Below are 25881 nucleotides of genomic sequence, written 5' to 3' on the forward strand. Positions count from 1 at the left end.
AATGGCTATGAATAATTGTCCTTCTAATATACTATAGAGTAAAGGCCATTAAGGTATCAACACTTTTCAATCCAAACAGCACATTAGTAAACATACATGTCACATGTTAGAAACATATCAGTAATTTGACCACACTGCAGCAGTATTTATGATCTATTTAAATCCTCTGTAAGTGAGGTCAAGTGTGACTCACTCTAATATGATTACCCCCCTGAGAAATATATGAGGAACATATGGAAAAGAAATATGTAATAGGCCTTTCAGCCACATTTACTCGTACATGCACTCATTCAATATAAAACATGCACATCAACACATACACCCACGCACGCTGTACTGTACACACAGAGTACATGTTCACATACACATTTTATGACCAAAAATCCAACACGCAACAGAATTTCACAAACAAGCTGTCTGAAGAAGCTGCCTGTGTGAGTTTCTGAGCAGGCTCTGACCTTGCTCTGATAAGGTACAAATTATCACCATATAGGGAAAAGGCTTTCAACGGACGGATTAAAATATTAAGTCCTTAAGGCCTGTCACCCCAGGAACTGTGTGTATTAGAGATAAAGCAAGCAAAGTCGAGAGGGAAGAGCCAAACAAAAGGCTCAAACTAAGTTTGTAGGGTCAGGATGGTTTCAGCTTTGTCTGCCATCTCATCCAAATTTGATTTTTCTCATCATTCGTTATTGCTTTTTCAGTTGATCAAGTAATCGCTTATAAAGGCTGATCTTATGCATTGTTCGTATTTAGACTTTGAAAAAGTAATGCAGTATGTAAGTAAACAACATAATGGGGAACCATGGGGTATGGGAATCACAAGACCAATGTGCTGATGGGAGTAAATAAGGAAGTAGTATAAAGACTAAAAGTCTGTGTAGGAGGCAGGTTGCTGGTTGGTTCACAGGACTTTACCCCAGGAGACCTGTTTTTCGGGGACTCAAAACCAAGTGAAATTTGAGTTATTATAAGGTTCATTGTCACAATGTTTCCTTTCCTAAACCTTATCTATACAGTTTTACTTGCCTAAACCTAACTTTTGTAACTTTATGTTAAGTATCTAACATCATTTGCGGGGCGCTACTTTGATAGATATCATACACACCATTGTATGTGCTTTTTCATGAGATCTTATATGAACCATTGTATAAGAAATTGTTGGTTTAAACTATACAATGCAGTCCCTAGAGCCAAAAGCTGTGTCTTCAAACTGCTTTTGCCCAACCAAGAGTTCAAAACCCAAAGGTATTACATTTATAATTATGTTAAAACAAATACGCACCTCCCATTAGTGCTCCTTTAGAAACTCCGCCCCCCAAATTCATGGACGCATATTGCCAATGATGGCCTTTTCTGTGCATTAGTCCAAACTCTCCTGTTTGCTGTCTGTTGCCTTGCCGGAATAGTCTTGCGTGACGCTGTGTGGGCCTTGCTTATTTTTGTTTGCAGAGCCACAGCTGTGTATGAACACCAGATTTTTTTTCCACGAACATGCAGAACAGACAGCAAGTGGACCGTGAGGTAATATCCACTGAATTGGACACAAATGGCTGACTGTGTCTTTAAGAGGCATACCATGTAATTTCAGTGCCTTCGATTTAATTCCTGTCATGGACCTTTGTTGTATGTCATCCCCTTCTTTCCTCCTCTTTCATGTCTGTCTCTTACCCTTAATTGACCCGAGGCTTTGTTTACTTTCTTCATTTACAGCCTTTTAGCAGGGTCACTACATGTCTTAGTCAGGCCTGCTGCAAATTGTTATGTTTGAAATAAACTGGAAGATTTAGAAATGTCATCAGTTTGCTTGTCAGTTATACTGTACATGTTCTAGGACAAATTATACGTAAGAAACAAGTTTTTAAGTTTTACCATCGAGTTTTTTGTCTGTATGTCCGCAGGTTTTAAAGGTATGATTTAGTGGCATCTACCCATAAGGTTACAGAACTTCTTTTGTGTGCCAACCTTGTAGAAGAACTACAGTGGCTGATGTCTGGAGCCAGTGTTTGGTTTGTCCATTCTGGGCTACTGTAGTATTATATGTCAGACTTAGTGGAAGTATGTTGACATAAAAGGCTCCTTCTTAGATAACCAAAATACAACAATTCCAGGTAATTATAAAAACTAAAAACATATTTATGAATATTAGATACATTTCCTGCCAATTGGTGCCTCTAAATCTTACAAACTGGACCTTTTAAACAGAGGGGAAATGTCTGTAAGTGAATGAATCGAGGAGATTGTCAGTGCTCCAGGGTTATAAAACTCATGTTGTAAGGACATTGTTAGTCTTGTTAAATGGAAGAGAAACTTGAAAGTGCAGAAGTGAAAAAACAAACAAAAACAAACAAACAAAAAAAAAAACAAATCTAAATCATATAAAGGCAAAATGCAATTTTAAAATAACAGCAGAAAAGGGACAAAGCTGCAAATCTTCTCATTTTAGAGGTGGAATCCAGAGAATATGTGGCTTATTTTCTTGCTAAATGACACAATGACTGATCAAAAATTGTTGCAAGTTGATATTCTGTCTATCTGCTGAGTGATACATCAACTAATCATTTCAGTTCTAATGACGTGTTTTCTGCTTTCACTGTCACTGGAGTAATAAATGCTCATTCTGCACAAATGTCCAGAGTCAGAAAACTATGTTACTATATATATTTGCCAATGTTTGGCTTCGGACACACAAAATCCTCTCCGTCGCCAGATCCTCAGCAGGAGGAATTTCAAATGCACTCTGTGATGTGCCAAGCCAATCTTTCAATTTATCGTCTAATGATAGCCACTCTCATCAAAAACATATTTGAATATGTGTATTTCCATTTGTGAACTGCTGCCGAGAAATGCTGGCTCTGGACGAGCAGCCTGTAGGGGCCACATCAAATGGCTCAGGCTTTAAGGAAGATGATAGAGTAGCATCGTCTTAATCTTTTGCTCCCAGAAAGGGCCTTCGCTACTACCTTTAATCACCTCGCTGAGAATTCTCACTGCTGACTCATGCTTTCTCATTTCATTTTATCCTCGCCCAAACAGAGCCACATGGCCTTGAAAGTAACCACAGTGGACAGCCGAGGTGGCTCATTAACAGCAGACACATCCAGGTCTAGGAAATGTGCCTCCTAATGGCTTAATTAAGACATACTGCAGAGTTGCAAAGTATAATCCTGCATATCTACTTTAATATTTTGACCTGCAATTGTTAATATGGAACATAATCTACACTCAAACAAAATATGTTTCATTTTCCAATTCTTCTAATAAGATCAGGCCAAAAACACAACAAACAACATCAAGTTGTTGCAATAAAAAACAAGTATTAAAAGAAAATGCATTTCGAAAATGTATAAGGCAAACATTTACCAGTGCTGGAAGCCATAAGCTTAGCCATTATTCACAGGATTTCAGAGCCCCTTGTAAAACTGTGGCTCCAAATGTGATGTTGAGGGGGGAAACAAATTAAATATAGGCACAGATTTGAAGAGAATCTTATCTCAGTGGGGTAATATCAGTGTCACATTTCTTCCCTGCAGTCACTGACGCTAAAGAGCGATTAAGCATGCAAGATGACTGTCGATTCAAAGGGAGGAAAAAACTCCACTGCACACTTAGTTAACATCTTTTATTATCCCAGACGCTTAATAAAATTTTCCATTCAGATACAGTCAGCAAGTATATTGGATAAAGAAGGATCTTTTCTCCTTATACAACACATTATTTCCCCCCAAAATTTTACTAGGTGTCTGTCAGTGGTTGCATTAAAAGAATATGCCTGGATTAATTCAGTGGGGCTTCTGGCAGTGGTCTGAACACTATGCACCAGGGAGCCACGAGAGGACTGCAACAGACTGTCAGTCTGCTGTGAAGTCAGCCAGATGGGAGACAACATCTTCCTCACCTCGGGGAAAAGCACTGGACAGAAACAGGTGAATAAAAGAGAGAGAAAGAAAACAAGAAGCGAAACAGAATTAGAGGAGCTAACTCTGGGATGCTGCAGTCAAGCAGCAATCACGGGTCTAGTTTAGCTGTGGATGATGGGAGAGGAAGTTCAATATGAGACATGAATAAAACAAAACAATAGACAAGCAGGAAGGTGAACGCGATGCGGGGAAACATGTTGCGCTCCAGGGAGGCTTCCTGCTGTACGCTGAGAAGCTGTGGACCCTAATATTTATACATGTTGAGTTAGTTTGAGACTGTAGGGACTGATATGGCAAAACCACGAAGAATATGTTTGTGCATGGAGAGATGGGTCAGGGTACTTTGAATAACTGTGGTGGGATTCCAAACAAGATAAAGGTGATGGAGGTGAGGGGCTGAAAAAACAAAACAAACACAGGGGTAAACATATTGCAATCCCATGCCAAGACCTGAGCTTTGATTTTTACATGCCAGCCCACATGTAGACAGATTCCCCTGCGTGGTGATTCAGTTGCAATTTCTCAAGGCAGCAGAAGTCATGATCTCCTGTCGTGGAGAATATATACTGTCTGTCAGCCACATGATGAGGAGCCTTTATGTGGGCCATAAATTTCACAGCCAGACTCAGGCAACAACAATACATGTAATGTCAGGATTCATCACTTGCAAACAGATAACCTTTCCCAATTCCTTATGCCCTCAGCTCACAGCTTTCCAGTGCACTCCTGCTTTATATAGACTGCTATTGTGAATCCTGGACTATTATGATTATTGCTATAGAAATGTGCTACATTTTTCTAACAGGATACACGTGATTGAGGCCAGTTGTATTGTGTAAGACCATGATGTATGCAATCAGCCTGCTTTGTCATGACAACGAGGTCGCCCAGTGAAATTATCCTCACTTATTAAAACTGCCTATCAGGAGTGTGGTACAGTTAATGAAATTGCCCAGGTCAAAGCCATTCTTCAGCAGAACACTGCTATCGCTGCGGAACGATTCATTTAAAACTTTGGTCAGCATTTTCTCTCCTCATTGTGAAAACTGGAGTCCTCACATTCTTGCATCATGTTAAATCTCTTGTCATAGACAGGTACACATGGAAAAGCCATGCTGTAAACTACATTTTATCCCATGAATGTACACTGTAAAACTGCCATGCACTGAAAGAACAACAGAAAAAAAGCACAGTTTCAAATGCACCATAAATCTTTTAACAAAGCTTACATGGAAATAGCAAAGCAGATTATTAAAGGCGCCCATGAGATGGGGAAGTACTGTACAGTACATTCAAGAGGCGTTGCTAGGAAACGCTACTGCTGGGTGAGTCAATGAGCAATCCACAGGCTCTAAGAGGAGCTACAATAGAACAGACAACCGAGCAGCCACACAATAATCTCAGTCCACATGGTCATTGCAATTATGCTAATTAATATCATCCTTACAGCCACTCCAATGGAAAACGTGGCACTTGCTCACATTCCCAAGCCACCTATTTTAAATTGGAAAAGTGCGGGGCAGGTTTTAACAGAGATGGTTTCAGAGCCTGATAGAGTTATATGCCTGAGAACATAAAGAAGAGGAGAGTTTAAGGGAAAAGAGGGGTTGTCACGTCTTTTGTGAAGATGTGAGGATGTGTGTGAGTTACAACAGCGGACATGCAGTAAAGGTCAGACGACCGTCACATTTAGTAAAACGCCGACCTCCCTGTTGTCACTTTTTCTGTGCAATTCATGAAACTTGCCTCCGCTTTGACGGTCACAGCGTGTTTGGATAAGACATGATGCCTTCGTTTGCCTTGTCATGTAAGCTCAAAGGGAAAATGTCATCATACAGACGTGCACACATGCTGAAGCACAGGCAAACACACACACACACACACACACACACACACACACACACACACACACACACACACACACACACACACCCACATGCTAGCACACACACAGAGTGGAGCAGATAATGAGTCACCTATAATGAGACACAGCTCTCCTGTCAGACGAGCTCTGTCAGGTGTAGAAGATTTTCCATTTTGATGTGGAGTGCGGGACACCTTGCTCTGTAGGGGTTGTGAGAAAGAGTTTCCCTCCCTCTCTCTCCTGCATAATACCCCATGATGTTCAAACTGTACACCTGAAACAGATCTCAGTTTGTGGAGAAATCATTCAGACCACATTGTCCCAAGAGGACATCCATCGTGTGGTAAGAACCTACCTTTCTATGGTAGACTTAACAGCAGGCACTGCTATTATACAACCTGTATTAACAATGTTGTTGTCATTTTGGACATGCTGTGAACTCCTAATGTAGTGTGCATAGATTTCATGTGGCCCTAGTTTATTTATTTTAGAACGAGCAAATAGTATACAGAAACACACATTACAATGTGATGACATGAAAAAATAATTATTAAAAAAAGACTGCTAACAAAATAATAATAATGAAAACAAATGAAAAAATAGAATCACTAATTACAACTTCAATTGTATATACACACATATACATATATGTAACCAATTTCATCCAGAGCGGGGTGCTTAAAAGTGTTATTTCAAAACATAAGTCAAATTTTATTTCAGATTGATTATTTTGCATATCATTTAAGTTGTTTCTACAATTGCATTGTTCATCTAACCAGCTGTCTTCACATAATGTCTTCACATGAAATGTAATAAGGGCTCGTTGTAGTTTTTAAGGTACATCAAAGAGATGTATATGTATTTCTGTGCTTCTTCTATTATATATATTCCTGTGTGTTGCACATCATCTTCCTGTGGCACTCTTTACAAAATATGTCACTTCTCCTGCTGTCTAAATCATTTATAATGAGGCTGTCTTGACACTTTGATTCACCTTCACAGATATTTCCAAGCAAATAGGATTAACACAATCTGCTCTTTCAAAGTCTTATCCTCTGCGATCGAATTATATCAAATAATTCATGAGCTCAATCAAGACACTCTGTTTACAATTGCTGCTCTTGACAGCAATTGTAAACAGTGGCAACCTAAAGCATGTATGATGTAAGAAAGGGAATACAAGGTAATCTTTCAGTGTGACAAGAACACATGAAGGCAAAGTGGCAGCAGGATGTAAGCCTGTTAGCATCATGCATCTTCATTTAAAATGACAACAGCTGGCTTGTGCGATATTAACTCCAGGTACATGAAGAAAACCAACCAGCCTTTACCGAGTTGGGAGGTATCACAAGAAAAGAGGCTATTAAAGAGGCTAGAAAAGAAAAGTAAATTCTATACATCAGTAAAAACTATGCAGGTGCCTCCTTAATGGGTTTTGCAGCTGAGTGAATTATGAACATAAAAAAATCACGATCTACTGATATCTCTTTCATAATCTTCACAAGAGGATTTGCTGTTTTAATTACTCTAATCACGATTTGTTAATTTGCTGCAACAATCTGTGGTACCCAGTTTCCAGACCAGTTTTTTCAATTGTTCCTCCTGGTGTTGGATGCATTTTTCTCTTGCTCTGCGGTGGAGTTATTATATGATCACCCATCAATACTAAAGCTTGCAAATATATTATACAACAATAAGCATCATGCAGCATATTTTAGATGCAAAATAAAAACAAAAAACATGTTTAACTTGTTTATAACAGGTATGCTAAGTGCATGTCTCAGTAATGCTGACTAATGGATTCTGTTCTGATTGCAGGCTAACCACCACATTATGAGGACAATGGTGCCATCTAATGACCAGAAGGAGAATTGTCAACATATTTGCACAGTTCAAACTAAAAACGTATTCTTTTCAGTTTCTTCTTGGAAGCATTAATGATAGAAACATTACTGGCAGCGGCACTTCATCTTAGGTAGTCTTTCTCTAGCGAGCCTTGAAGTGGTGCAGTCTATGGCTGAAAGTAAGCAGGTGGCGTCTACCTGCTCTCTGCAGAATTACCACTTCAGTTGGAGATGCCCAGCTGGTGACCTCAGCCTGATGTCCCCCTGCAGTCCTCCAGAGTCTCTTCTCAAATCTCATTCCCCCAGCCACTTTCATGTTGAAGAGGAAGCAGGCTCATGTAGTCTGCTGGATGCAGTCCGAGTAAGCTTCAGATCATGTGTCGCCCTTCATTATTTGCCTTTCATCAGTCCAGACAGGCAGTAGTATGACTGATAGCACCCTCCTATCCACTTAAATGTTGCCCGGTACTCTATATAGAGACGTAGAAAACTTTTTTTCAGATATAATAGACTTTACATTTGCCTCAATTCAGAAATGTTTAGCTGTGGCTGGGGGGTTGTATGAGGTGCTTATCTATAGTCAGTGTATCACCTACAGTAGATGTCAGTCAGTCAAGCCCCCAGTTTGGAAGTAGCTTAGCAATGTACCACTGTAGTGGGGTCAGCAACAAAACTCAATACCTTAAAAAGTCCCACCTAAAAAAATCAATATTAGTTTAAGTGTATGCTAAATTTAGAATATTTTCACTGCTTTATCATGATGTTAGACAGCGATTTCCAACTGGGAACTGAAGCCTTTATATAGTTCTCTTCAAAGTCAGACTCCATTGAAAAAAAAACAGAGATTTAACATCATTGAACACAGTAGCTGCTTGTCCACCACTGTCTAAATTAATCAGTTTCTCTGTGTTATTATGTTACCTTTCTGTTTCAAATGGGAAGTGTGGATTTACCAAAGTCACATAATAACACAAGCAATTATTGCTGCAGTGGGAAACCAGTAGTTTTGTGTGCAGCAAGCAAAAATGACTTTTTGTCATTGGAGTCTGGTGGCTTTGAGGAGGGCATTGATGGGGAACTGAGGCTGGCGCCCCCTGGTGACTGACTGCAGTATAGGTCCTAGATCCCGACCCTCCATGTTAGTGAATGGGCCAAACTAAAAACTCAAAATAAACGCCAAATAAATTTTTCCCAAAGATGGTTTCAGTGCAGGTAGAGCTCATCGCCCTGATGTTTTTTCAAGTGTTTGTTTTTTTTGATAAGTTCAGTATTAGTCAGTTATTCAATTACAAAAAGGGGGCTTTTCCGTACGCTCGCATTCAATGGAGCTGATCACGATTGGTTGGATGGGTGATTTGGTGGGAACTCCCCCACTGCGGATATCACTACTGTGCTCTGGCTCTCAATGACATCACCCTCGTAAGATGGCAGTGTCTGTATCTTGGGTATTTTAACGTCACTTCAGCATAGTGGGGTTAAGTGGGGGCGTGTCATCCATCTTTATGTAGGCTATGGTCTGAACAGGCTGTCTGACAGTGAGGTAAAGTTAAAAAAAATACTCTCAACATAATGTACATGTAAACTGCTGTAGTTTTTTAGAGTTTTAGGTGGCTAAAATCGATCTTGCTGCTGCCCCCATCCATTATAGCTTCTGTGGCAATAACGGGAGGCGTGCTGACTGACATTGACTGTATGTAATATAGAACTGACTATAGATGAGTTCCCCACACAACCCACTTCAAAAAATTTTAACTATTCTTTTATAAGAGACAGGCAACAGAGATGATAATGAGTTGTTTGTAGTAACTTCCTCATTATCTGGTTGACATTTTTAAAAACTTGTTTCCTTGACAACTCACTGGACACACATACTGGACTGAGCAAAGCCAAACACAGCACACATCAAACTATTAAACTGAAATCAATTTTATAACTCATTAGATGGTACTCGCTAATCACCATCTTAGACATCATCCTCCACCCGTTTCAAATTTTATCAGCCTATTAAATGGCCGTTATCAGTTGTTATCACCACCATTATAATCCCTCACACAGGGCAAACTTGGACTGATAGTTCCTGTGTTCACAGCTCCGGCTCATTTGTTTGCCAGGCTCCCGTCCTTGTTTAGTGAAAAGGTCCGTACTGTATGTATTAGTTGTCCCCTTGTTCACTGCTTTCTCTCTGTCTGACCTGCTGTAATAGCACCTTTACTGTAATGCCCGATACAATACATGACCCAGATGGTTTTGGCACCACAGTAACCAATGTGTTGCCATGGGACCATTTTGAACTACAGAATTATGTAACGCTATTATTTGTGCAGGGCAAAAATTGAGCCTTGCAGTTACTGTAAGAGATACAAAGGCAGGAAAAGGTGACTTACCACTTGTTTATCTCTCAGTTTTATGAGACTCATTTGGTCATTTTGATAGTCTTTCTCATAGCGGCACCTGAAGAGCAAATGGTAAATTTTGCACTAAAAATAGGTTTGACATGCCACTTTGAACTGCACATAAAGCTGCAGTACAATTGGTACTGAAACTTTAATAATGTACCAATTACCGTAAAGCTACGCCTCCACTTCCTCTCGTGCACATTGACAGGTTGCCATGCAGTTAACAAAAAACAATGGTGAAAGTAGTTGAAGGGTCAGTTAATGTGAAAGCAGTTGAAATTGACTCTCTGTATGACTCTCCTGTAGGCCAAAATTAACAAACAATACGTTATATCACTTAAATAGTGACACTGTGTGAGCTAGGACAAGCTCGTCAGCATTTTATTGTATAAACTCTGTGGGAACAGTGGAAATTGTGGGAGTAACAACGGCTGAAGGGCTCTGAAAATAGAATTAAAGTCCAACTGCGACATTTCAAAAACTGCAAAGGTATGAAATGACTGAGGCTGAGTGAAGCCTCACACACAAGCAAACCAAAATGGTATAAAAAGCAGAAGAATGAAATTTAAAGAAAGTAAATAATACAAAGTAGCCTAAAACAAAGCAAGATGTATAAGATCATAATATGGATAGCTCCTGGTGCTGAAATGAGGTCTTTACACTGTAACAATTATGGCGACACATATTGTTATATAATTGTTTTCTGTACAAATGATAAGTAAACTATGTTGATGATGTGTATATAGATGTGGCCATAGTCTCTTTGTTGATACATATATGTCCTGTACCTTTTTCTTTTGCCAAAATTGCATTCCAGTACAGCATAAATCAAAAAGTACACTTTTATGTGATTGAAATCGTATGTTCAAACATGTTCACTGACCTGCTGTCAAACCCTCTTGAACTGTAGGAAGGCTATAATGTAATTTTAAAAGCAAAAGAATGTCATGGACATTTAGGCTTCTGCTTTTTATTGAATCAACTTTATCAAGTCTCCTGCATCCAGTGGTGGAGGAAGTACTTAGATCTTTTACTCAAGGAAATGTATACAAATATGGAATAGACTACTGAAAGTACCAAAAATAAAAGTACTCATAATACAGAATAGTAGGCTATATGTGTAAGCTCATATTGTTGTATAATGATAATCTATGTATTAAATTGCTCATCACTTAACATGCAGCTGGTAGTAGTGGCTCTCATTTTAATGCTTTTATATATTGCTGGTTAATCTATAATAATGCATCATCATGTAGTATTGATTCATATTTTGCTTTAATAATCAAAATCTGCAAAGTAGCTAGTAACTTAAATTATCAGATAAATGTAGAGGAGTAAAAAGTACAAGATTAGCCTCCAAAATGTAGTGGAGAAAAAATATAAAATAGCATGAAACAGAAATACTTAAGTGGGCTACAGTACATGTACCTAAAAATTGTAATTTGGTACAATACTTTAGTACATGTAGGCTAATTACTTACTTCCCACCACTGCTGACGTCTGAAAACAAAACAAACAAACAAACAAACAAAAAACACGCAATATATACCACTGGGCAGCACACTGAAGATTGTATTTTCTAATTCTACACACAGTAGATTGTATACTACAAACTAATTACCATGATGACCTTGTATTGTTATTAGTGTGCAAAAAATGTATACGTTTCCTAAAGTAAATAAAGATACACAGTAGGAGTTACCTCAACTGCTTTTCCGCACGCAATATGTAAATTAACCTTACCACTGAATTTCCATTTTGATGACGCACTTCACGAGCTAGGCAAGGTTAAATGTCACTTCCGGTTTTAATCGCTGGGTGCTAGGAACTCAGGTACGGATATCAACGCGTCTCAACGGGTCAAAGTCGGTCAAAATCAGTTTTCGAGTGTTATTTTCGCAACCTGGATGGGAAATTTCGACAGAAGAGTCCTTTGAGGAGCTTGGATATGTGTTTCAAATACCTGTAAGTGTCTTAAACGTCCTGCTTTTGGTTTCAAAGAACTTCTTTTGACCCTGTGATTCATGAAGCACGCGCGCGCTCAGGTAACGTAAATTAACTTTCACGCTAGCGTTAGCTTGATTAGCCTAGCTAGTTATGTGAAAGCGAGGTGGATGTTACACCACACTCACATAACTGTTACCTGTTTGTGCAAAGTCTACAGGTGACTTAGATATTTTTGGTAACTATTATTATCTAATGTGAGAATGTTTATTTTTAGTGTTTGTTTGGATATCAATATACAACAACTTCGATGGGTGTTACCAGTAGACCTGTTGTCATATTGACAATTCCAGTCACAATATTATTATTATATAATAATTACTAAATTATTTCCATCTTTTCTGGCACTGTGAATACATCTCGTACCCAGATAAGTTAGTAATTTATTTTTTTTAGAGTTTAAATATAATACCACCACTACTACTACTAATATTAATGTTGTCCCTTTCAAAATTAAAGTTACAAAGTGCTTTACGAAATTAAATAAAGCAACAGACTGTGGTAAAAAAATAAAATAAAAGCAATTTAGGCCTACAAGTTATATGACATGGGACAAAGGGAGCCACAAAGAGAGAGTAAAATAAGTCAGATAAAACTTAATAAATAAAGAATAAAAAGGGAAGTTGAGAGTATGCCTTTGAATAGGTTTTAAGAGATGACTAACAGTTAAAAATGAGTTCAACCCATTAAACCTTTGAAATAATATTTATAAAAATGTGTTTTTAAGAGGGCTTTAAAATATTATAGTATTGAAATGTCTTTTTTTCCCCCCAACTCTAAAGACTTGTACAACTTCTAAAACTCAACTAGCCTGCTTGAGTTTGATGGTCAAAGTGTATTGTCAGTAAGGCAGCAGTTAACTATTATTTTTTTTATTATTGAGTCATACATTTTTTTCTCAAGTAATTGTTTGTCTGTTAAATATAAAAAAGTGGGCAAAAAGCCATTCAATACAACAACACAACCCGTGGTGTGCTGTGACCTGTCTGACAAATGTCTCTGTTAATAGTCCCAAACTAGTTTCCCCGCTGGGATTAACAAAGTTATCTATTTCCATACAGGGGCACAGAAATATTTTGCATCAGCTTAGCCCAAGTATGGGTGTTATCCCCAAAATGTGCTGGATGTTCTGTAATAATAGATCATTCCTGTTTTTCTTGGATTGTCACTGCAGCCGTGTTTATTCACATATACAGATAGGCAAGATAGTCATTACTTTTTCAAGGCAAGCTAGTCTTTTTTGTTTTTTTAAATGTAGCTCTGCACACATGTTTTTAGTCATCTATGGAACTGTTGTGAGACTTTTTGTGTCTTTATGTGAGTCTCATAGGTGTGAATGCTTCTTCATGTTGTAGGAGCCTCCAACTGAAGGCAATTTTCTGTCACTATGTGATAGACATGGATGGGTCAGGGGGATTTTTTATCTTTATTACAGAAAGAGGCAGAGTGAGAGGAAACTGGAGGGAGAGAAAGGAGCATGAAGCAAAGGGCCACATGTTAGAACTGAACCAGGGCCTCTGCCAAGGACTAGGCCTACCTGGGGTGCACACTTTGCCCGGTGAGCCAGAGATTGCCCCAGTGTAGACAATTTTAACTGTATACATTACCAATATAACAAATGGTGTGATCAACATAACTCCTGATGTGGTAAACCACTTTTGAACCACTTTTAAACTTAGATAAAAAGATTGTGTTAAGCAGCTGTGAAGAGACACATTTGAAACCTATTGAATTGAAATAAAAAGGTCTATCTTCAACTTGAAAACTTTTAGTAATCTCACCGCAAGGACCTTGTAGTAGACGTACGGCTTTTAGTGATGATGCTGTGTTTCTTTGAACAATAGCGATCCCATTTTAGTGTAAAGCTTTAGATTGCATTAACAAACGCACAGCTGCACAGCTGAGTGTGGCTGAGCAGCAAAGTATCCCATTATGTTCTACTGTTAGCCAACTGGCTAATTTTCAAACTTTTTTGCAAGATATTTTAAGAACAATTTTTTTTCTCTTCTATAAGAGGAATAGGATGAAGCGAGGATGGGTTCAGATGTTTTCAGATCAGTTCTTATACAATACTCACATGCACATATTGTATTTATTTGTTCACTGTAATCATTCCTGCTTTCCATACTGTCCCTGAAGATGTTTCTTATAAATTGACTCATTGAAGGAAGAGAAATGAGGGTTCAAAATCCATATTAAAAATAATAAAAAGCAAACCCTTCTTAAATTCATCTGAAGTTTAACAGTATGAGGCTTCAGCTGTCTTCAGAGCTAGCCAAATCAAATGTGTATTTTCACAAAGTTACAGTCCTTTTAGAGTGAAATTTTCTCTTTGCATTACTATCTATTCACTGGAATAGAAATCAAGAAACCACTGTTTGGATAGACACAAAACCTGGATCTTATAGAAGAAAGACCCACTTGATTTGTTTAACTCTGGGCTGGCTGATATGGAGAAAAATTAAATATGAGGAAATTTTTGACCAAATACCTAGATAAACATATTAAAACAATATTGTTTGTCGGCTATTGGTGCTTTCACAAAATATTAACGCAATGAGACGCAATAAAGTATCAATATTAATGTGAATATAATGTCTTAAGTGTGTAAAGGAAGATAATAGAACAGCTAGAACAGTCTTGTAAGTTCAGAAAATTACATCACGTCACTGTGATGCAACATATAAAACCAGGGAAAGAAAATACTTATGATATTATGACATCCAAAATCAAGGGATGCACGATAATATTGGCATGTCATTGTAATCGGCAGATATTGGCTTTAAAATGGAATATCGAAATTGGCCGACATGACGATTTTTACAGATATCACAAACTGATATATTTTTTTTACTGACAAATTGAACATGTATAAAAGATCAACCCTAAGTTTTTAAATATTTTTCTTTTTTTGCACATTGAATGAATATTAAATACACTGAAAAGCATTGTATTTTATGTCTCCATCTGCTGGTGGGCCATCATGATAAGAGTATGCATAATATAATGTTAATTTCACTACAGAAGAGACCTGGCGATCATTTAAATTAGGTGGGGAAAAAAAGTGGGTATATCGATATCAGCCAATTGAGTTGTTATATATCGACATATCAGATATTGGCAAAAAATCCAATATCCTGCATCCCTACCAAAATCTGGGATATTTAGTCTCATATCATGATGTAATATTTATACTGTATATCGCCCAACCCTAACTTTAACTTAATATAATAAAATGCATTTCAGCACCAAAAGCCCGTCGATTTTGTTACCCCATCTCTCACACTGGAGTTGCGTTGGAAGGGATTGCTTTAAAGCCAGCAAACGAGTCATGATAATAACGGTTTTAATGTGCATATGGTATGAGTGTTGTATTAAAATGGATTTGAATTTTTTTTTATCTTATCCTTGTATAAAAGCGTTAATGATAGACATACAATATCTTCCACTTTAAAGTGGCAGTAGGCCCTGTGTTGTTTGTGTTGTAAGTCATGTATGACAGTTCATCAGTATTTCCTTATATAACAAAAACGCCTTTTCACCTCAGTATTAAATATGAACTGATTACGTAAATATGACACTTTATTCCCACTGCCTACGAGACTCTTGCTTCTGCTTACACTATATCCAAGACCTTCACCCGCTGCCTTGATACTGTGCTTTTTGAAAATATGTTTTTATATGCTTGGCAGCCAACAGGCCTGCTCCCCTTTTCTCAGGTAATTTTCCAGGCTGTGAAAGCAACATTTATTAAGCCTATAACCTGGATGTCAGGGTAATTAACAATTATTGGCCCATACTGTATAAACCAACCTCTATTTAGCAACTTCTTGGCCTCAATTACTTTCACAATATTCAATCTTGAATTCGGTCCCATAAAACTGAGAATAAGTATTGATTTTTTGTAAGCTCTCAGTTCTGGGTCTACCAGCTTTAGTACTATGTTCAACATTGTTTTATTTTTTTAAGATTTTGGGGCATTTTTGCCTCTATTTGACGGGACAAAATGTAAGCATGAAAGGGGGAGAGATGGGTATGACATGCAGCAAAGGGAACCTGTAGCCATCTGGCCACGTGGCCAGATTTGGGCTTTCTGCCTCTGTCCTTAATTAGTTTATGTCTACTTGAGAGAAATATTTCTGCAGAAGAACTATCTATGTAAGGCAGGGCAGTCAAATAATTATTTTTTAAAACTGCGATTAATCGCAGAATTTCAATAGTTAATTACTATTAATGGCACTGTTTTATAACATGTTTTCAAGTCTGTTATTTTGCATTTCGAAACCGTTAGGTAGTTCATTTTGACAAAGGGTAAAGCAGTTCTATCCGATCTTCTTAAGAATCAAATGACAGCAAAAAACTGAATGGGACTAACATAGTGGTCATGTCTGGAAGGGGGAGACTCATGGGTACCCATACAGTCCATTTTTAGGTAGATATTTTGAGGTCAGAGTTCAAGGGACCCCTGTGGAGTGGCCATGCTGTTTTTCCATCACCAAAATTTAGCCTAACACAGCTGAGACCAGTTTCCTGAGGTCTTCTAGTTTCATATGATACCAGTATCATCATTTACTTTTTAAAGCTCAGCCCAGTACAGCCACTTAAAGACAGGAATAATGGCTGATGATTAACATGATTTAATACAAAAAAGATGTTATGAATGGACCTAAATCACACTGTAATTAACACATTTACTATTACAGCCTCAATGTAAAGCCTATACTGTCAAATTTTATTTTTGGGGTGAAGTATTCCTTTAACACAAAGCACAACCATTTTCTCTTTGAAGTGATGTTGATACTGGAATTTGTAACTTCCATACAATACCTTAAAAACAGAGATGTTTGATACCATAATTGATACCATTTTTAAGACCTATGTTTACTTAAAATTCAAATTTTATATGGCCTTTTATACTTTGCTGTTGCAATGCGGCTGGCCTTTGCTGCTCCAGAAACAGTCTGCATTTTGTCCACTAGATGTCAGGGAGCTCCCAGATTTGAGAATGAACTTACTAGTATTCAGGTCTCAGTGACATCATACCTTTAACTTTACTTTAATTAAATATGATTAAACCAAAGAAACATTTCAGCACGTCTTAAATTCAAATGCCCCAGATATGTCCTTGTGATTTAACATAACAAAGAAATGATTAAATTCAGTGTCCATCCACTCACAATGATACATAAACTACTCAGTGGAAAATAACTCAAATGGATGGTTTTCAACAAAAATACAATAAAAAGGGTGTAATGTTCAAAATTTTCCGTATTTTATATCCTGTGCTGGTGACTGTTTATTGTTGCTAGTAATTGCTGTCTCCTGCTTTTTTTTCTGCAGCAGCGACCAAAAGAGGGAGACATTACATTAGAAATAATGAACACTGTTAGCTCCACATATAAAACCTCCACATATTGTATGTGTCTCAGTCAGCGGCGCAGCTCTCACATTAACCTCTGCATGCCATTAAGTTCATAGACCAAATCAGTCGGCAGGTTGTTATATAGATTGTTTTTTTTGTTTTGTTGCTGTTTATTGCAGAATACACTTGACCATGGCCATAACTTCCTTAAATTTTGTCTTTGCTTTGTGGTCTTGTCAATCTGTGAACAAATGTAATGGTTCTTAACTTGAGTATGAAGCTGACACAAGTCATGTGTGACTCTAGTCAGAAGATGGCAATGGTGTCAGGTTATTGCTTGGCTGCGAGTGTTGGTGGGCTGGACAGGCAGCGGCTCCGCGGTGAGCACAGCTCCTTTCTGCCTGCTGGAGATCTTGTACTGGCTGCTTGAGTCAGCCCTAAGCCGCTCTCCCCACGCAGGGCTCCCTTCACCAGCGTTCACCTAAATCTGTCACACAGATTTGACACTGCGTCACTTGGAGTGCACTCTGAAATGACATGTATATAATGTGGAATATTGTGCACATTTACAGCCTGGGCTTCCCTTAGAGCATTAACGCATTTCTTGTTTTTTTCAGATTTCTTTTCTTTTGGGGAAAATAAGACTCAAGTTAAACTCAATTTTTAAATACTACCATAATTAATACAAATTATTATTTTATGTCTAGGCCGAGCATGTTAAAATGCGGTTTACTATTATAACTTTTTTTTGCTTTTAAGATTGATATTAAATGTTAAATAAAAACATTAAATGATAAAAACACCTGCTTTTTCTAATCGGGGGGAGGGCAAATTAAAAGGGTAAATATATGTTTAAATTAAATTAGATTTTAAAGACTAGTTCACTGTGCTACCAAATGGGGACTTTTACTTAGTGAGTGGTGTCTTTACATTTCTGTGGCCGCCCAAAATCCAATATTCGGCATATTTAGGCCATAAACCTAACAACCCAAATGAACTCAAATTAGGCTCATAGTTATTTATGCGTGGAAAATTACTCTAAATGCTGTCTTGTAATGTTTTTTTTTCCTGTGAGAAGACAATTTGCTCTGATCCTGATTTTAGTACAAATCAATTTCAACTTCCTATTTCAGATTATTACTGTTAAGAAATGTATGAAACTGAAATGGTAAGGGAACCAAATTAAAAATAAAAATCCATTTATACTGAGCATTTTCCTGATAGTTATGTTAAATGTTGTTAATGTTTAATGCCACATACACTTTTCTATTTTCTCTGTTTTGTTAAATCACATAATGTCATAGTTAATATACAGATGTAATATTAATTTTATGTACTTCATTTTATTATTTGACTGTGTCAGTTTCAGCGAAATATATTTACACATTGTTTCCCTTTTAAAGCAAACTATTAAAAAAAAATAAAGATATTTGCATAGCAATTTTCTATACATGAAAAGCTCTTTACTTATTCGGGCTTAGGTTATGTATCCAACCATCTGCCTCTGTCCGTCATCAGTGGGTTTCCTCGATAAGAAACTCCTGCCTAGAGAAAGTTCTGCATTAGGAACAGAGACCAGACAGTGGACTGAATGTCCAACACCCCGAGTTCACATCTTTGCCTCATACGGCTTTTGCCTTGTGGCTTTCTTCTGCAGTATTTAGCGGATAAAGTGGTAACAACTGGCCTTGGTGGCCAGTAAGACGGATTTTCCTTCCCCAGCTGGTGTGGCTTTGCCTGTTTGTATTGGACAAAGTGGCTTGAAACTGGGTTGTGATTTAGGGTTCTTGATGCATAAATTCTCAGGTTTAAAAATAAGTAATGCAGTATTTAACCAAGTACTGCATGATATAATCACATTTGTCTCTGAGTTTACATGTTTTGTTGCTTCTGTTTTTAAAATCTGTAATGTTTGTGTCTCCAGAAACAGGCCTTGGAGGATCATTATGATTCACTTATCCAATTGTAAATGAGACGCCATGGACGTCTGCTCCTTTGGGAATCTCCGCCCCTATGAAAAGAAAATAGAGGTTAAAAATCTGCTAAACGAGTTAGCAGCAACCAGGATCCTTCTCTTGCACAGGTAATGAGTTTGATTAATTTTTAACCTTTGCAGACTTTTCACTACTTCTCAAGCCCCCTTTTTAAATTTTTTTTCCCACACCGGGATAATAAGGGTCCGTGATCTACAGGGTTTTTCACTGAGGACTCAAAAGGAGCGCACTGTTTGCACATAAAATTGTATAGATATATAGAAGCTATAGTGAATGTGGGAATTATATTGTATATCATCAGCATTTTTCTGTATATTTTAAAGCATTTATCAAACATTAATGCACTGGGTGAAAATCTAAATACATTATAAAAACATATGTGCAATGTTTTTGATACTTTCTAAGCTTAAAGAAGGACTAAAAAAACTTTTTGGCCTATAAATAACAATGCATGGGATGCTTATTTTCTCACACAGGTGTTTAGAGATCCTCTCTCTGATAAATCATGATTTGTAAACTTTCCCATAGACAGCAGTGACAGGTTTCCTCTGATAATGTAGAAAAATGGGGAAAGAGAGGGCTGGGCTTAAGTAGAGCTGTGATTTAGAGCAGAGAGATGCAGCATCTCTCCTTTCCAGTGGAGGCCCTCCTGGGTTTGATTTAATTCTCTCCTTGCACTATTAAAAAGGCCTTCTACTCTCTTCACTGCATGCACCTTGCTGTCATAACTGGCACAAAATCATTTATCAATGCCGCTTGTAGGCAGTGCGACTAAGGCCTTTCGCAGTGTATATTTTTCCATTATTGATTGTGTACGTAATGCATGAAGAAGTACAAAGATGGGTCTCCTCCTGTGTTGGAATGACCATATTAGGCCGGTAGATGAGGGAACTTTTTCTGCATCATCTACGAATCCATAGAACAATCATCATTCCTGCTGGGAAGGAAACTTTGTTGTTAAAAGACTTTTTTCATTTCACTGTTGTCTTACTGGCCGACGAGCAGTTATTTGGTGCAATAAACTGAAAGGCAGTGAATGTCAGTGTCACCCTTTGTTGTTTAATTTATTTTCTTTTCAAAGTGAAGGGAGGTGTCCTTGCTGTGAGAGTTAGTCATTGATGTGGCTATAGTTAGTCCAGCCCCTGCTGCGACTGTCTGTAGGAGATGTGACTTCCTCTCTCCTGCTCGCTCATGGCTTCCTTTGCTCGGGATGATCACCTCGCTCTGTCTGTTTGGCTGCATTTTGTATCGGAGTTGGTGCACTTGATAGAGAACAAAGGATATAAATGTGAAGTACAGCAGAGAGTCGCAGTGCTCTGGGGTCACACAAAGTCCCGTAACCTCCTTAACAATGCCGACTCTCTTGAGTCGAACTGTTGGGAGATATCCGAGATCTGTGTGCTGAGTTAAGTGTTGTGTACCGTACAGTCCTTAAACCCAAAATATTTTCAGGCATTTAGTAATGCATGTATGTATGGATGTAATACTTTCATTGGCTTAACAATATAAAAAAGTTGACAGTGATATCTGTGACTCTATCAGATTTTAGACTAGTATGCTGAGGACGGTAACTCAGTGTCTAATGGCTATTCCCTTTTTGCATTGAGCTTACAAATTTTGCTGTATATCATACACTATATATGCTTAAATCTTTCTGATGGTGGTCTACAGGAATAATATTAAAGTTAATGTCAACGGGAATTGCAAAGAAAGGAACACACTGTAAAAAAAAGAAAAGGCAGTTTAATTGCTGGATGTTGATTTTATCTGTATAACAACCTCCGTTTATTATATTTAGCGTCATAATGATACTAAATTGTTTTATCAACAACTAACTAATGGTCTTATCAGCAATTGAGGAACCCTCTGCTCGATAAGCTTAAGGTAAATGGGAAGAATGTATTACAGGCTGAGAGCCCTTTATCTCAGCTGTCTTAAGTATTGACACTTACAGTAATTTGTCCCCATTTTCTATTGATTTCTTGTTTTGCTTTCGGGTTACGCTGTAAACAGGGTAAATAATGACAGATTTGATAAGAGCTCCCTGAAGAGATGATCCACACCTCGCCGGCTGTCTTGCGGACATAGTCCACTCATCAGCTGTGTAACTAATGAAGCTTCTGTAGAGTGGCAGTCGCAGTCATTTCGGCTTTTCGATGAAGGCTGGGTCAGTGGTGACATCTCTCAGAAACAGATAAGGCACGTTGTCAATGCTGCAGAAAGTCTGGTTGAAACCTGAAGATGTTGATCGGAACTGGCAGGGGATGTGTTAGTTTGCTAATTAGAATTCGGACGACCGAAGGGGTGGCTTTTTAGCAGTTTGTTGGATTCGGAGAAACAAGCACTTGCATGAACAGGAAGCAAAGCGCTGAAAGTACAGAGAAATGTTTGCAGAATTTCACAAAGGCAGTAAACTGACTTGTTAGCTGTGGTTAGGAGAGAAGACATTCTTCACTTATCACCCTCTTATGTCTCTTATTATTGCAAGTCGATGTAGTCCATCAAAAATATTTTTTGATCATGCATACACTGCAAAAGAATTACTGTTTAGAGTCAACCTGGAAAGTTTTCCATCCTCCTATTTATTTTGAAGATCTGTGCCGAAAACTATGATGCCTTTCCTCGGTTTTATCACTTCTATATCACCTTCTGGAATGCATTGGTAAGCCCGGCCTCCAAGGGCTAGCATATAGCTCTCACCGCAGGCTTTGTACAGGATGAAGAAGTCATAATCCTCAAACAGACTTAAATTCCTCCAGAAAGGCTCTTGATCCTGAATACACTCATTTTCTTCAAACAACTTGGCCCAAAAGAGAAGGGATATTTGGGCATGGCTGAAATCCTTGATTGAAATCTGCTACAAGTGGGCACAGATACACATGTGCGTCGATAACACACACATGTGCACGCACGCACACAAATAACGGCCAATACACGCACACACACCTCCCCAGCCGTCGCCTGCTGTCGGTGAGAGCCTGGACCAGGTTGTTGAGAGGGCCTCTCTGAGCTCTTATTAAAAGGTAAACTTCTCTAAGGCCAGGGAATCATGTCAATCACAGGTTGTGTTTTCGCACCGAGCCCAAAGCCTGCTCTCTCCACCCTGACAGACGCTGTTATCACCCTCAAAGCCATATCAGAATGCTGTTTGTTCTGCGCTTTAGTTTCACCCACACAGCGGATTCAAAAAGGTACAGGTCTATTTGATAGTGTATATTTCATTGCCGGAGAGAGACTGTGTTTGTCTTGCTGTGTTTGTCAGCTCATATTTGAGCTGAGGGTTCCTATTAAAACTAAACACCATATCAGAGGAATATTGCAACCGCCAGGCTCTTTTAAATCACATATTGAGCCCATGGAGTGTGGAGGCAATTTGGTTGTAGCATAGTTTATAAGTATGTCTGAGCTTGTGATGTTTCTATTTACTCTTCATTCTCATTTATTTACACAGAGTAGCCTCCCTCTAGATATTTCATATGCTGTAATAATTACTTAAGTCATATTGTCGTTTCTAATTTTCTGAAAATATTACCTTGTTTGCAGTTTCACTTATTTAATGAATCTCTGCAAGAATGTGGATATTTTCATTGAGCAGCATTGATAAAGTCTTCTAAGACTTGAGAACTTCATGTGCCTCTACCATTATGCTTCATGTTGAGTAAACATTTATGAGATGATGTACCAGTGAGATAAGATGCAGGTGAGATAGCACAACCAAAAGTGTCTGGTGTTGTGTTTTTTTTTTGTGTGGAGAACTCTGAATCCCCACCACTTAACTGCTTACTGTGATATGACTTGTTTTGTTTAAGTTGCTAGGATACTCGCCTTCAATCTGCACCGTATCATATTATGAGGTTGTCTTTCACTGGTAGTATGTCATGACGGTTTGGTCATATCATGTTATGCTTAACTGTATTCTGTTGTCCACACGGACTCCAGACAAACTGTAGATTAAAAAAAGAAAACAGCATCAGAAGGATTAAGTTTAACACCTGTGAAATTAGTGGTCATACACACACACATTCAGCTGCCATGCAATGTTCTTAATATCTATCTCCAATATTTTTATTTTTATCACAGTTTCATGTATCACCTGTGTGGATTAATGACAATGTTCTCTGCTATTATTCACTAATGTCCAGATTTGTATTTATGAAATGCAAAGTTAGTTTTGAAATTACAGGAACTAATTTATTGATATTTTCTGCTTTTCAAAATACCACATAATGGAGAAGAACACTCAGGTTTTTCCAAATTAATCTATTATCTACTGTCATTTTTTGTGAAAAAAATCCATCAATGCCATATTTTGTGAATAAGTTAAAGCTTCATCTGGGAACCTTTTTAAACTATTTAATCTACTTTAGAGATACAATGATTGATCAATTAATTGAATAGTGGTCAACTATTCAGTTGCCAACTAATTTGATCGGCGATTAATTGGAACATTTTTTTTCAAACTTCTATTTATTCAATTTTATGACAAAAGTACAAACAGTACACAAAGAAAAACAGTCAAAAATTACAAAAATGCAACAAGACTGGTTTATGTAAAATATACTTGTGCAGCATCAATAGCACACTGAAGTTATATGTTTCGCTTGTACCACAGCTCATATTGTGTAGTAAACAGTTAGTATGTGAGTGAAGAATATTATTCCTTTTCAATTAGAGAAAAAGGGAAGACAGGCAGAAAAAAGCAAACAAAAATTGGAACATTTTTGATGGAACATTTTTGACCATTGTCTGACATTTTATAGACCAAATAACTACTCAATCAATTGAGAAAAAATCTGCATATTCATTGACAATGAAAATAGCAATTAATAGCAGCCCTACTTACCTATTAAACAAATGTTTAGACTGATGGAGTAAATGTCTTTGGATTTTTTTTGTGGTTTAGATTTTTGGGTCTGGATAGGCTTTAGAGCTTTGTAGGTTTTAAATGTTACTGTTTAAAACACGTTTTCTTTTTTCAAATCTTGCAAATGTGTTAGTAAATGCATTTTAAATGCTATCCGCTTCGTGTTGCTGCAGATAGCTTATCAGGGTGTACCGTTTCACATCTCCCGTATGTCTGATGAATTGTACTTGTATTTTAACTTTCTTTGTGAATAAACAGAAACAGAATTGAGCTGAAAACCTGGCCTGAAATAGGGAAATGTCACAGTTTCCAAGACTCGTTAAATTTAGCCTATATATTGATTTTTTAAAATCTAAATTTCCTTTATCCACATAATAAGCTACAGATCATCTATGTTTTCTAATATAAGCACCATTTAATTACTGTGCATATATCTACTATATCCATCTGATTCACCCACCTGAGGATAAGCAAAACAATAGTGAAGCAGTGAGGCTATTCCAGTTATTAGTAAGTTTACTGGACTAACTGCAGGATCTAACACTGTGGGTGGCTGGGGAAATGAAAAGGTACTTACGCTAGTATTGACCTTGTTGCTGGACCGACTGCTGTTTGCTCTGTGGCCAGCCTTCCACAACAGACACACAGGCACATCCACACATACATTATATGATTTTGCATGCATGTCAGTGAGAAATACAGTGGGTGATGAAGTATGAAAACATTATTGGGTTTCCAATATTGTCAGGCGGTCTTGGCGGGAGTTGTCTTACATATTTGTGTAACAACAACAAAAACAGGCAGGCAGTAATTAGAAACGCATAAACAAACTCAGTTAATTTTTCATTGAAGACACATTTTATTTTATAAATGCATTTTTAGTTGTTCCTACGCTGCTGGAAAACAAACACAGTAAAACAAAAAACTTAAATCTGTTCATTAGTATTGCAAGTGTAGTGTACTCCTGTCTGTTCAAGAATACGTATCTGTATATGAGAAAACAGTCCAAGAAGGTTTTGTGATGGAACGCCGTGTAAACAACCCATTACTGCAACTCCGGCTGATTAACATATGATTGTAATTCATCATATCATGTGCAGCTGGTGACATCTTGCAGTAGCATTTATTCCATGTTGATACATGCCTTTGGTTCCTTTTTGACAACTCAAAACAAACAGATTGCAAGCTGTCACTACATTTGCTCAAGATGAATGGAGAAAATGAATCGGGAAATCAGGTGTGTCAGGTGATTAGCACAATCATGCCTGAGATCCTTGAGGAATCATAGTAATATATATTTATATTATTTGGATAAACACTGACACTGCAGACAGACTGTAGCAGTGGCTGTGCAATGTAAACAATCTACTGTATCTTTTTTAAGAACTCCTTACATCCATTTTAAAACTATTTCGCAGTATAAAATCTGCTGTGTATAGCCAGGAATTGCTCTGACAATATAAACAGTGGCATTAAACCATGCCATTGTGCCCTTGCATAAATAAAAAAAACATGGGATTTGTCAAAATAATAGATGGCCTTTGTAATACACACAGATGAATCTAAATCATTAATAAAATCCAAATGCTGCTAAAGATTTATTTTCATCAGTAATATTTGTAAACGTAGAATC

At 37.6% G+C, this 25881-nt stretch overlaps 1 long non-coding RNA gene across 3 annotated transcripts in view; it reads left to right on the top strand.

Annotated features, from left to right (window-relative positions):
• The first annotated feature begins 11852 nt into the window (after positions 1-11852).
• Positions 11853-25881, top strand: part of LOC148188501 (uncharacterized) — a 95287-nt gene continuing 81258 nt past the window's right edge. For all 3 annotated transcript variants that reach the window (XR_015777633.1, XR_015777632.1, XR_015777631.1), the window contains exons 1-2: positions 11853-11989; positions 19315-19473. This is a non-coding gene — a long non-coding RNA (uncharacterized LOC148188501). The remainder of the gene's footprint in view (positions 11990-19314; positions 19474-25881) is intronic.

This window comes from Plectropomus leopardus, chromosome 10, assembly GCF_026936395.1.
Source record: "Plectropomus leopardus strain MGB_pleo_1.0 chromosome 10, ASM2693639v1, whole genome shotgun sequence".
In the NCBI taxonomy this organism is placed as follows: domain Eukaryota; kingdom Metazoa; phylum Chordata; class Actinopteri; order Perciformes; family Serranidae; genus Plectropomus; species Plectropomus leopardus.